The following is a 13,438-nucleotide window of genomic DNA, read 5'->3' on the forward strand; positions in this document are numbered from 1 at the left end:
ATTCCTGGGGGAGTAACCCACATTTGAACCTCAAGGATGCTTCAGAAGGTTGCAGCGTGACAGAGGTGGGGATGGAGTAAAACTATGCTAGCCCACAGCTATTCCAAGAAAGCCCTATTTATATTGAACTAAGCTCCAAATATTCTGAGCCGAATAGGAATCCCTGCAATTCTTTGAAAGAAAAAGAAATGCTCAGATGACCTAGAACAGAACTGTCCCACTGGAATTCTCCCTAATAGCTAATACAAGACTAAAGACAGCCTCTTGCCCCAAAACATATCCTCTGGGTCTACCCCAAAGGTATGAGAGATCCCTTAGAGCTACTCTAAAGTCTGTGAACAGACTAGCATTCCTCAATTTCTCCCCAAGATTAGGACTGGATGAGAGGACGAGTATACTAAAGGAATTTCTGAACATTCTTATAACATACAATACAGGGAAGTGAGGCTACCTTGAAAATAGTTATTGATATTCAGGCAATGTTCCCAGGGATAAATCAGACCGGACCAAAAGAACATCCTATTTAGGGTACTTGTGTTCTAGAAATTCAATAGGAAATTCCCTGGGGTTCTCATTCTTTTACCTTAGTCTTCCCTAAAGGACCAAAGTGCTTATTAAAACAAGTAAGGAAATGCCTACATACATATTCCAGATTCTATACTCTGGAAGGGGTAGGTAAATAACCATATTACATACATGCCTAAATACAATATTAGAAGCTTACATTTCCTCAGTAGATCAGTATCTGGCTCTGGCTTTTGTCAGAGGCTTAACAAAAGACATGTAGACACACATCACACTTCTTGCAATGTCACCAGTCATTAGGCATGGATTTTAGGGAGCAATAACCTGCAATGTATGGATGAGAAGTGTCTCTGTCTACAAACAATCTGTGGGTCGCCACAGATTAAAGAACACTCGATACTCAGCTCATCAAACAACTCCAGAAGTGGAAGTAGCAAATTATTTTAGTGTGGGAACCTAAATTTGGAGAATTAGGTCGTCAACCAACAGGAAGGCCTCGAGTGGAATGAACAGCAGGGAGGACTTTCTATCATTGTGGAAAGTTCTAACAAGAAAATCATTGAAAAACCTTCTATAGCTAACAGAGCTTTGCGGACTCTGAGATGTGTTTATGAAAATATCTGAGGTCACCTGATGAAAAAGATGTAGACTACCTATCATAGCCACAGGATATGTTTCCTGCTACATTCAGAGTTTCTGTGCCCAAAGCAATCTGCAGGCAAGATGGCAAAATAAACACAATGAAACTATACTCTTCTTTCCACTTAAATGAATCCTCAGAACTATATGGGTCAGTTTACTGGTCTGGGCACTCGTTTTGCTTTGGTTTCCGTCAATCCCCCTGGAATTTACTTTATACATGGTTCCATCCCATGTTCTTCCAGTGCAGAGATGGCTACTTGAACAGGCTCAGGGAAAACTGCTTCATTGCTAACAACACATAGAGTTAACTCAATTTGCCACTTGCAGATGATCACCCTGAGGTCATTTATAAACTTAACTATCTCATCATATAGACTTTTTATCCAACCACAGAAGCTGAATTAGTTTTTTTCTAAATTAATATGTTTACCTCCCTATTGTAAATCCCCTGTATGGTAGATACGGATTATTTAAAGACAAGATTGAGGCTCGATGAGATTAATTGAGGTCAAGGTCACATGGTTAAAGGTGATAAAGACAAGAACCCAGGTCTCTCACATCTAGTCCAATGCATATGCCATTACACCATACTATCTCTAACAAAATGAGCTCTCAGCTGCTAAATTTACCTTCAGGACTAGCCGCTGCATGAGGTCTATATTCTAGATAGGTATCATGCAGATGAAGAAAATAATTATTGGTAAAACCTGTGGGAAGAATCAGAAACAGAGTTCTATAGTTTTCTTAGTGGGTTATTTAAAAAATAAAAAAAGATGTGCCATTATACTTAGTGTAATAAAATGTAAAATTGCTCTAGCAGCCCTTCTCTTTTTCCTGTGACCCTATTCTTTTTCTCAATCAGTTCTGAGACTGAACTTGCAGTTCTGAGTAAAATTAACCAGTTTGGAGGGCCTCAGCCAGGCTCTTGCTACTCAAGGTGTAGTGCATGGAGGATGGATAGATAGTATGGGTATTATTTGAGAACTTATTAGAAATGCAGATTCTTAGGCCAGATTCTCACCCCAGACTTATTGAATCAGAATCTACACTTCAACGAGATTCCCCAAGTGACCGACGTGCGCTCTTAAGTTTGAGAAACATTATGTGAATACATTTTTGCAGATGTGTGTCAATATCATTCTGAAAAGAAGTGTCATACTAGTATGTCCATTAATAAACACAAAAATACAAGGTCTGCTACAGTAAATGAAGAGCGTGAAAAGACAGATAATCAGTAGGTTAAGAGAGATGTGAAGTCAAAATATTCAACTTAGATTTGTGCTAAATCAGCTAGTCCAAATGACTGTTAGATATTGAAATCATGCTGGTTATCACATTAAAATGTACAACATCCATTCCAAATAATTTTCTCAGTAGTACAAGCAAAATATATGGGAAAATTTTCCATTTTTGTATCCCCTTTCTAATCACAGAACAATTTTATCTTCTGTAAAGGAGCCTAAAATCACCTAACCCCACATTTCTCTGCCTTGGCCATATATTAAAATCATCTGAGGAGCTTTAAAAACCTGTGGTGGCCCCAGTTCCAAATTCTGATTTAATTATATAGGGTAGGGGCCTGAGCTCTTTATGATTTAAATACACAGCCAGAGTTGAGAACCACTGACTACCCAGAACCCTCATTCTATAGATAAGGAAATTGGGAGTTTAATTAAAATGGTACCAACACAGCATACTTAAGTAAAAAGTTTTTCATAAAAAAGTACATAATGATTTCTAAAACCTGAAACTTGTTGACCAAGTGAGGCTTAACTGAACAGTTGTTTACTATTTCTCTTTCTTTCTTTCTTTTCTTTTTCTTTTTTTTCTTTTTTTTTTTTTTAGGAACTAAAGGTCTTCACTACCCCTGGCGTTAACTCTTGTGATCATAGGTTAACCTTTCTCATCTTTCTTTGAAAGAATTACTAGCCAGGAGCTGAGATAGGCAAGTTTCAAAAGAATGAAACTTGAAATAACATAGTTGATTCCCACTTATTAACTTTCTTTAACTGAACTTTAGTATACATTCAAACAGTTAGAAGGGCTATTTTAAGTGGCTTACAAAATTAAAGACCAAACGAGAATTAAAATTTTAAAGACAAACAGGCGTTATGGTGATTTTTTAAAAATGGCTGCACCCCCTTTGACACAACTTCCACCAAGAGTGGGGGCTATTCCCTTTCTTTGACACTGAACAATCTTGTGATTGCTCTAATCAACAGAGCAGGGCTCAGCAAACCTTTTTTGTAAAGAGTCAAATTTGTAAATATTTTAGGCTTTGCAGACCATACAGTCTCTGCGGCAACTACCCAACTCTCCATCATAGCACAAAAGCTGCTGTAGATGATGTGAATGGACATGGCTGTGTTCCATTAACATTTTATTTACAAAGACCGTGGCAGGCTGGATTTGGCATGAGGACATAGTTTATTGATCCCTGCAAGAGAGTATGGAAGAAATGGTGCTCTGTGACTTCTGAGACAAGGCCATAAAAGTCTCGCAGCTTCCACTTGTTCTGGAACTCTTACTCTCAGGAAGCTCCCTCTTGGAACTTAGCCATCATCCTGTGAGAAGCCCAGACCAGAGAGAGAGAGGCCCTATGTAGGTGCTCTGGTCAACAACCCCAGCTGAGCCCAGCCTTTGTGTCATTCCGGCCCAGGTGCCAGCATGAAAGAAGAAGCCTCCAGGTGATTCCAGTTTCTAGCCTTTCAAGTCACCCCTCAGCATTGAGTCTTCCTGGCTGAGGCCCTCGACAAAGTGGAGTGGAGATAAAACATCCCCATCATGCTCTCTCTGAATTCTGTGAAGATAAAAGAACTGTTGTTTTTATGTTGCTTGATTTGGAAGTGTTTTATTATGCAGCAATAGATGAGTAGGACGGAGTCTGACTGAAATAACTCCAAGAGCACATGTGAAAGGATAAAAATCTCAGAAGAGAAAGCAAGAGTTAAAGAATTCTATTGAAAATATTTGTTTTCTTTTTCAAAACAATTTATGCTTCCAAGTAATAAATTTAAAGAAACTTGTAATATCTTGTCCATATGAATAACATAAACATTCTAGAGTAACACATGATATATAGTTGCCAATCAACGTGGGATTGTTCCATTACAATGGCTTTAGGACTGTTTGATATGACAAATCTAGTCATTAAATATTTATTTGATTGAAAACGGTAAGCAAATAGAATCAGCTAATTTAGTCCAACCGGCCAAACCAGTTCTGTATATGTGTAGAATGCTGCGTGCTCGACTATACTATGATTTCAGACACCTCATAGGTGATATTAAACAAAATTTATGAAGCTAGTCTATACTAGAAAAGCTTTCTACTTTAAGGTATGATCTATGCTATTAGTTACAAGTAAAATATTATAAAATCTAACCTACTAGATATTCACTAATGCTGAACTTCAGGAATACATTGGTTAACAATTTGGTAACAATTTGGTTATACATTTAAACTTCCCTCCTGAACAAGTGAGGCCCTGGAACGCAAACCTATGCTGGGGTTCTGGGAGGCTGTGTTGGATATAGGCCTGTGTCAGGAATGTCCGAAGAGGTAGAGTTTAGGTTGAAGCAAATTTGAAAGCATTATTCTGAGGTACAAATAAAATCAACTCTGGCACAAAAGAGACAAATATCAGGCATGAGATAAGGGTATAATTTTAACCCACCAACACAGAATGAGCATTTATAAGAGATATTACAAATTCATCAAAGATACTTCAAGAGTTACTGGCACATACCTGCAGAGACTTTTTCTAAGGAAGTAGAATGGTGCTGAGACCTATTCCAATGAGTGTGTGGAGGTTTTCCCACACACACCATCAAGCAATGCTCGGGACACCAGCTTGGTGTCTATGCTATTAATTCAACTCAATTCTGGCACTATCTACCTGGAGACAGCAACTGATTCCAAAAGTAAAGGGCTCAGTGCCACAAGCCTGCCCTCCACTTCGAAAGCCGATTGCAAGGCCCAGTTAACACTTGTTCTTCTGACCAACCAGCTATAGCTTGGTGGTCTCAAAGACCCCCTCCTTGGACTTCAGCTGCCGGCAGCAAATCCAGATTGCTACCTGTACTTCTGACAGACTGGCTACAAATCAGAGGTACTTGTGACCTTTCACTCACTTAGATTCGATTAATTACATAGCGTGGCTCACAGAACTCAGGGAAACATTTACTTACGTTTACTGATTTATTATAAAAGGATAGGATAAAGGATACAGATGAACAACCAGATGGAAGAGATGCATAGAGCAAGGTATGTGGGAACGGGGGTGTGGAGCTTCCATGCTCTGTCTGGGCATACTGCTCTCCAGTGCCTCCATGTGTTCACCAACACAGAGGCTCCCCAAACTCTGTCCCTTTGAGTTTTTATGAAGACTTCACTATGTAAACACAATTGATTAAATAATTGGCCATTGGTGACCAATTCAACCTCCAGCCCCTCTTTCCACCAGTCGTTACTGAAGGTAGTTCCTTCAGTAACAGGTAATTCATAAACCATCGAAACTACCTAAGAGAATGTTTAAAAACAGGTTTTCTCCTATATTGAATATTTAGAAGAAAATATTAAGGTGTATGTAGGCCACTTAATCACTGAATATCTCTGCCTATAGGCCTCTGATTGAATATATTAGCCATTGATAATCTACCTATTTAAACAACCACTGTTTTAATGCTCACACTTTGAAGATTTCTGTTCTTCCAGAAGACAGTATTGCAAATGCCACATTTAATTTCTGTGCGATATCTGGTACTGGCACTCTAGAATTGCTTAAAGTCGTTTTAGATATAGAATTTATTATCACAAATGAATCCAATTGTATTGAGTTATCATTTCCTTGAAGGAATAAATTTTGGGGAGGTATGGGAGAAAGGAATATTTTATAAAATGTTACAATGAACCTCACGACTGACCTTTGCCTAATTGGTGTTTTAAGTATATTTTTTAAAATTTGTAATGTACAGTTAAGGTCCATATTAGAAGTTGACTACTAGAGCTAAGTCTTCCCTCATATCACACTTTCTTCCTTCCCTTCTCCCTTCCTTTTGCTGATCAATTTCACATAATTACTCGTTCAGTTGAACTGAATTAGACCAAGACACGTTATGAAAAAAATCCAGTTATAGTTTTTGTTGAAATTTGATTAAATGCATAGATTAATGCAGGAGACATTCAAATATTTATAGTATGGAGTCTTCTGCTCAAGTCTTTTTACATCTTTTATTAAGTTTTATATTTTTTCTTCATCTAGGTCCTTTCATACTTCCTGTTACGATTTGTTGTTACTGTCGTTTCGATTTGCAATTATAATAATTTTAGCTACGATATTTTTTTAACTGGTTTTGGTTGGAATATAACAATACTATTGATTTTTATACATTTGGTAATGGCCGTCTTATCAATGCTTCTATTAGACTTTTAAGTTGATTCCCTTAGGTTTTCCAGATGTCTTATAATATCATCTGCATGTAAGGATAATTTGACCACCTCTTTTTGAACATTTAAACTTATTTTGTTCCTCTGACTGATTACAGTGTCTGTCAAGCAGTTACCATTATTATGAGAAAAAACAGGGACTAGGAAAGGTCTGAATTGGCAGAAAATAATATATAGTAAAACTATTGTACACATTTTATTATTTAGATTGAGGTGTAAATGTGGTATGATGTTTCCAAACTACCTCCCCAACCAAAAGCTTTGAACCAAAACTTGCTGCATAAAAAGCTTCCCAGAATTTTAGTTTGTTTAAACATCTCATATCTGCACTGCTTTGAAAGAACTTAGAACAGTCTGGCTTCCAGATGGCAGCCCAACTTTTTCCTTACTTACCATTTCAGGTAAAGGTTCAAGGAGGACTTTTCATGGGACTTTAGACATATCATTTTCCCAAGGAGTTTATTACATAACAAACTTCAAATCAGAAAAACAAGGACAGAGTCCTCTGAAAATCCAGAATACAGACCACAAAACAAAAATAACTTTAAAGCAGAAAGAGAAGGAAATACAAAGAGTGAGAGACAGCTTTCAGAGGAATGCTACACCCTTTGCCAAGATTGGCTCCTATTTTTAACAATTGTTAACAATCTCTTGAGCAATGGGAGTGTCAGAATTTTTATATAGGAAACACTTATGAGCAGTCTGGTGGGAAGGGGAAGCTAGAAGGCTTATCTTAGTGTTCCTTCTGTGTAGTCAGCACGGTTTTTACTTAGGTTACATGTTACACAAAATAAAAATAACATGTTTTCTAAAGATGGCGCTATTTATAATGTATATTTTCCTTTTATACATGAATTATGATTATGAAAATTGGTGGGAGGAGCTGAAGTTCTCCTTGGCCATGCCTTCCTGTCACTAATCTATAAAGCACTATTCTAAATTGTATACAAGTATAAAATTTAAAAATATACAATTCATACCCTCAAAAAAGCACAGTCCAAAGGTACAAACGAGTACAAAGAGAATGCAAAGAGTGAATCAAAGAAGGTGGTCGAGGTAACTATTGATTCTGGGCACTGTACAGAACTACTCCACCTCTAGGTCACAAATGAAAACACTGAAAGACATTGGCCTGTTCTTTTTAACTCTCAATGGCCACCTCAGGAAAAAATAAAACACTGCAAATTTAAGATGATTTTGTTATTGCTCTGTAGGGGACTGAGTTAACAGCAATTTTTAACTTAAATGCCAAATGTGAGGTGACTTAAACTAAATGTGTTAGTTAGATGAAGCCATTCTATTGCACAGTAGATCAGAGCTCTACCCCATTCTAGGCTGGATCAGTGACACCCACCAGAACCCAAATGTGTGGAGAGAAAGAGCAATTTAACTAACGTTCCTCACCAAACTCTTGATTCTGTCTGCCACCCCCTCCTCAAAACCTCTTTCTTTCCACATCTTCTCCATCTAAGAAAATGGCAACCTGTCCACCCAGCCACTTGCTCAATCTAGAGACATTAATGCATTTGCTCTCTAACTTTCCAGATCTAAACAATGACAAAGTCCTGTCAATTCTACCTCCGCTACATCTTGAATTCATCTACTTCTCTTTCTCCTAGCATCATCCTAATCCGAGTCATCTATATCTCTCACCTGGACAACTGCAATAGCTTTCTACCTGGTCTGCTTACTTTTACCCTGATCACTATCAAATTCCTCAGATATATAGGTAATTTAGCTTGTTTGTTCAATATTTCTTCCCTCAGAATGTAAACTCCATGCCTGCGGAATAAGATTATCCAGTTTTTTTTTACTGGGGTGTTCCTGGTGTCCAGCATAGCACATGCCTTATAGTAGACATCAATAAAACATGTGAGAATAAATGAATTAATACTTTGTAAAATCCCTGCATGATTGAAGTCATGTACACAACAGATAATTATAGCTCAGAGTCTATTCTCTTAAGTCTTTTTTTTTACCTCAGAGCCACATGAGCCAATTCCTCAGTGAGAATTGAGTCTTTATTCCTTCTTTCAGGCTGATTGTATGGTGACCTTTCAGCAGAGATTTGGAGGAAAAAGCAGAGTGAAAGCTCTGATAAAACATGACTAGATGGAAAGAATCCAAACAGCCTCTTTCTTTCTAACGCTTTAGAAAGACATGAAGAAATGTTATGAAAAAACAAAACACCATCTTAGAAATAGAGTTTTTGAGGCATTACTACCATCTGGTGGCAATAATCTTAATCCACAGGCAACCAAGAACTTTATCCTGTCTTCTGTGTCTTGATTTTTCTGAAGTTTTACAATTTTAACCTTGATATGTCTCCTGCGATCTATCATGCCTTCTACTCTGAAATGTATGTCCTTCAGTTCTAGGAAATTTTCTTGAATATTTCTTTGATATTTTTACTGTTCTTTATGGAATTCCTATAACTTGTATGTTACAGCTCCTGAATTGATTTTTCTTATCTTTTTTCTCCCATTTCTCCCCCTCTCTAGTGTCCTACCCACCCCCCACCCCCCACACACTTTGGTACTATTTTTGAGACGTGATTCTTTTGGCTTCACCAAAATATCACCAGAACAACCTGTTGATAAAATAAAGCTGAATTTATTCTCCCCTCCTCCCCAATAGCTTAGTGAATTACTGTTCTGCAAAGCCAGTTCCCATGCTTCCATCTGCTTTACAACTTCTCAAATGTGGTTGCTATCATCTGCTTACCAGTTTCTTTTTCTTGGGACTTTATGTATTTTGAACTTACAGGACTTTGGATAGGCAGCAGAGATAAAAGAATGTGTTTATTCGACCACATTTAACTAGGAGTCTGTATTTCATTCCTAAGGTCCCCTCTAATTCTAAATTCTGTGATTTTAAGTGCATTTTCATTAAAGCAAGAATGAATATAGTTGGAAATGATACTGAAACGAGTACAATTTAGGAATCTCATGTCCAAATGCATTAGGAGAAAAGAGGTAATTAGCTTTTTTATTTTTTTCAATAACCAATCTGGGGAGGCTTCATGGAAGAGGCAAAATCTGAGGAATTATTTGTATGATAAGAAATGTGAATATTGACACAGATGAAAAAAAAATTTTAATAACTGAACCCGAGACTTTATTTATTTATACATTTTAAAAGCAGGCTGCAGCAACCTTATTCTTAATCCAGAGTGCAATAGGAACCTACCATCAGGCTTTAGGTAGTGTTATGGTATGAGAAAAACAGTGAACGTAAAGATAATGTAAGAAACTTTGGTATCAGCCGTAAGGATAAATTGAGAAAAGAAGGGACAACACTAAAAAAAGGAAGTTTTTTAAAGAAATGGATAAGCCAATCTTCTAAAATTCATAGGCAGTTGCAAAGGGCCATTATTAGCCAAAACAATATTGAGTAAAAACAAGTTGAAGGACTCATTTCCCAAAAAAACAGTGTGGTACTGGTATAAGAATAGACACATAGACTAATGGAATACAAGTGAGAGTCCAGAAATAAATCTATATGTCTATGACTAATTGATTTTCAATAAAGATGTCAAGAGCATTCAGTGAAGAAAGAATAGTCTCTATAACAATGGTGTGGAGACAACTGAATATCCATACGCCTACTTCACACAATATCCAAAAATTAACTCGAAATGGATCAGCAACCTAAATATAAGAGCTAAAACTATAAAACTCTTGGAACAAAACATACGAGTAAGTCTTCATGACTTTGAATTCAGAATGGGTTCTCAGATATGACACTGAAAGCATAAACAACAAAAGAAAAATAGATAAATTAGACTTTATCAAAATTAGACACTTTTGTACATCAAAGGGCATTATCAAGAAAATAAAAAGACAGCCCACAGAGTAGTATAAAATATTTGCAAATCATGTATTTGATAAAGATTCTAGTATTCATAATATATAAGAACTCTTACAACTCACCTAAGATAAGCAAATCAAATAAAAAATGGGCAAAGAACTTGAAGACATTTCTCCAAAGAACTTATGCCAATGGCCTACTAGTGCATGAAAAGATGCTCAACATTATTAGTCATTAGAAAAAAAACAAATGAAAAGCTCAATGAGAAACCACTTTAAGCCCACTAGGATAACTATTTTAAAAATGGAAAATAAGGATCTTGAGAAATTGGAATCCTTGTGCATTGCTGGTGGAAATATAAAATGATGCAGCTGCTGTGAAAAATTTTAGTGGTTCCTCAAAAAGTTAAACATAGAATTGGCATATGACCACAATTCTACTCCTAGGTATATATCCAAAAGAATGAAAAACAGGGACTCAAACAAGTACATGCATATGTTCATAGCAGCACTATTCACAATAGCTAAAAGGTGAAAACAGTCCAATAGTCCATTAACAAATGAATAAATAAACAAACTGTGGCATATACATATAATGGAATTTCATTTAGCCATAAAAAGTTAAGAAGTACTGATATGTGCTACAATATGGAGGAACCTCAAAAACACCATGCTTAGTGGAAGAAGCCAGACACCGAAGATCACTTATTATATAATTTTACTTACACGAAATATCCTGAATAGATAAAGTCATAGAGACAGAAAGCAATTTGGTGGTTACCAGGGACTTGCGGGGAGGGAAGAGTGAGGAATAACTATGGGTATGTGGTTTTCTTTGGGGATAATAAAAATGTTTTGGAACTTGATGGAAGTGGCAATTTAACAACATTGTAAATACTCTAAATGCCACTGAATTGTATATATTAAAATGGTTAATTTTATGTTATGTAAATCTCACCTCAATTTAAAAAAAAAAAAAAATGGAGATGCTGAAGGACCCACACCAAAAAAAGCCTTAGCAGTAAAGCTAGGAAAAAAAACAAAAAACAAACAAACAAAAACATAGTCAAACAAATACAAAGTACAAACAAAACAAGGAGGTATAAAAATGAGAATTTTACCCTGGAAACAATGACATATATGAACATTCTTAGCTCAAAAAAGGAAGCAGCGTGTACATAATCACAAAAAAAGCAAATGAAAGGATTTTCTAATTAGCAGAGCTCTGAGAATGCTGGTCAAATAGGTGAGATAAGTGATTATCATTTTTAGTTTTACTAAGATACTAACGGGAAATAAAGCTAGATGGAATAAAGATAGAGAAGAATCCTGCTTTTATGAGAACCTAAGGAATCTGAAAGAAATATGTCAGATTGGTATGAAAGTGGATACAGTGCAGATTAGAAAAGCAAAACCATTACCCTAAGGATCAGGACCTACAGAGAGAATATTATAATAAAAGATAGGAAGATGGTGAATACCTAACAGAGACTATTAAAGCTTTTTTTTTTTTTTTTTAGGCAAGGCAACCTTTGGTTGACCTCACAGAGTGCAAGGACCTTGTCAGTTTACAATCCCTTTTTAAAATTTTTTTATGCCTACAGCACCTGGTCTTCCTAGGTGGTCTCTCATCCAAATACTAACCAGGCCCGACCCTGCTTAGCTTCTGAGATCAGACGAGATTGGGCTTGTTCAGGGTGGCATGGCCGTAGACTATTAAAGCTTTAAACCCTACACAATCTAAGTAATTTGAGAGGGAACCTGAATTGTATTACAACTATATATTGTGTATATACTGTACAGTATATACACATACAGTAGTACATATGCATTCAAGTTCTACAAGTTGAACTAAAATAGGGAGGAGGCAAGAGAATTAAAAATGTTAATCAAGCCACAATCAGAGACTGCAATATGCCTATTAGCCCTGTAGCCAGGCCAGGAGAACACCTTCAGAACAAAGGAAGATTTCTGCTGGGATTGCTAACAGCCCATTCTCCACACCTGTGAAGGGGAAACAGGAACCAAGAGTCATTCCCTATGGTTAAAACCTTGGGGGAACTTATGGATTAAAGGCTGGGAACTGCAAATGGGCCTTTCACTCTACAAACTCTTACCTTTTCACACTACATTCCTTTCCCCTTCCCCTTCCTCACTCTATGTCCATATCAAAGGAAATGGGAACTAAAGAATGACATATAAACTGAATTCCCTGAACACTCAGGGTCCCTCTCAGTGCCCTTACTCTGTCTCCCTCACTGTCCCTCTCAGTCTCTGCCTGTGAGAGGAGACCACCCTGTCCGTGGAATGTTAACCCTTTTCTAATAAACTTTCCTTTTGACTCTAACTTCGGCCTGTGTGTTGAAGTCTTGCCACACTCTCCGCCAAAGGACCTTCTTCTTCTCTCAGTGCAGGTCTTAGTCTCCCCCGACCAACTTGGGGAAATTTGCCTTGTCCTGCATCAGAACTATCGTGGACAGATAGAAAAATCTGAGAATATATGAAGCAGTAATGTAACATTTTATTCTCAGAAAATAGTTGTAAGGTTAAATTAGTGAGTGTATAAAAGTATGCATACAAATGTTCATTGCAGCATTATCTTAGCCCAAAAAAAACCAAACAAATGAACAAAAGAATCAAAGTGAATATCCACTAGTATGAGAATGCATAATTTAAGGTACCTCCATACAAGAAAATATCATGAAGACATTAAAAAGGATGAGGTAGATTTTTACATATTGGCTAAGAAAGAGGTCCAAAACATAACTAAGTGAGGAAAAGCATATTGTTGAGCAAGATATGCAGAAAGGTTTCCATTTTTTGCAAAACCAAAGCAAACAAAAAGTCTCAAGGAACAAAATTTGATATATGTATATGTTTGTGTTAGCCTAGAAAAAAAGTCTAGAAGGTTACACACCCAACTGTTAACAGTGCTCACTTCAGGTGGTAATGGTTGAGAGACTGAGCTTAAGTAAATACTTGTAAAGCTCTTAGAACAGTGTCTGGCACATAGT

The 13,438-nt window shown here is 36.8% G+C and overlaps 1 pseudogene; it reads right to left on the reverse strand.

Annotated features, from left to right (window-relative positions):
* Window positions 1-12,019: 12,019 nt before the first annotated feature.
* Window positions 12,020-12,138, reverse strand: LOC112469695 (annotated as a pseudogene).
* Between the last annotated feature and the right edge of the window lie 1,300 nt (window positions 12,139-13,438).

This window comes from Pteropus alecto, unplaced genomic scaffold (genome assembly GCF_000325575.1).
Source record: "Pteropus alecto unplaced genomic scaffold, ASM32557v1 scaffold86, whole genome shotgun sequence".
In the NCBI taxonomy this organism is placed as follows: Eukaryota; Metazoa; Chordata; class Mammalia; order Chiroptera; family Pteropodidae; genus Pteropus; species Pteropus alecto.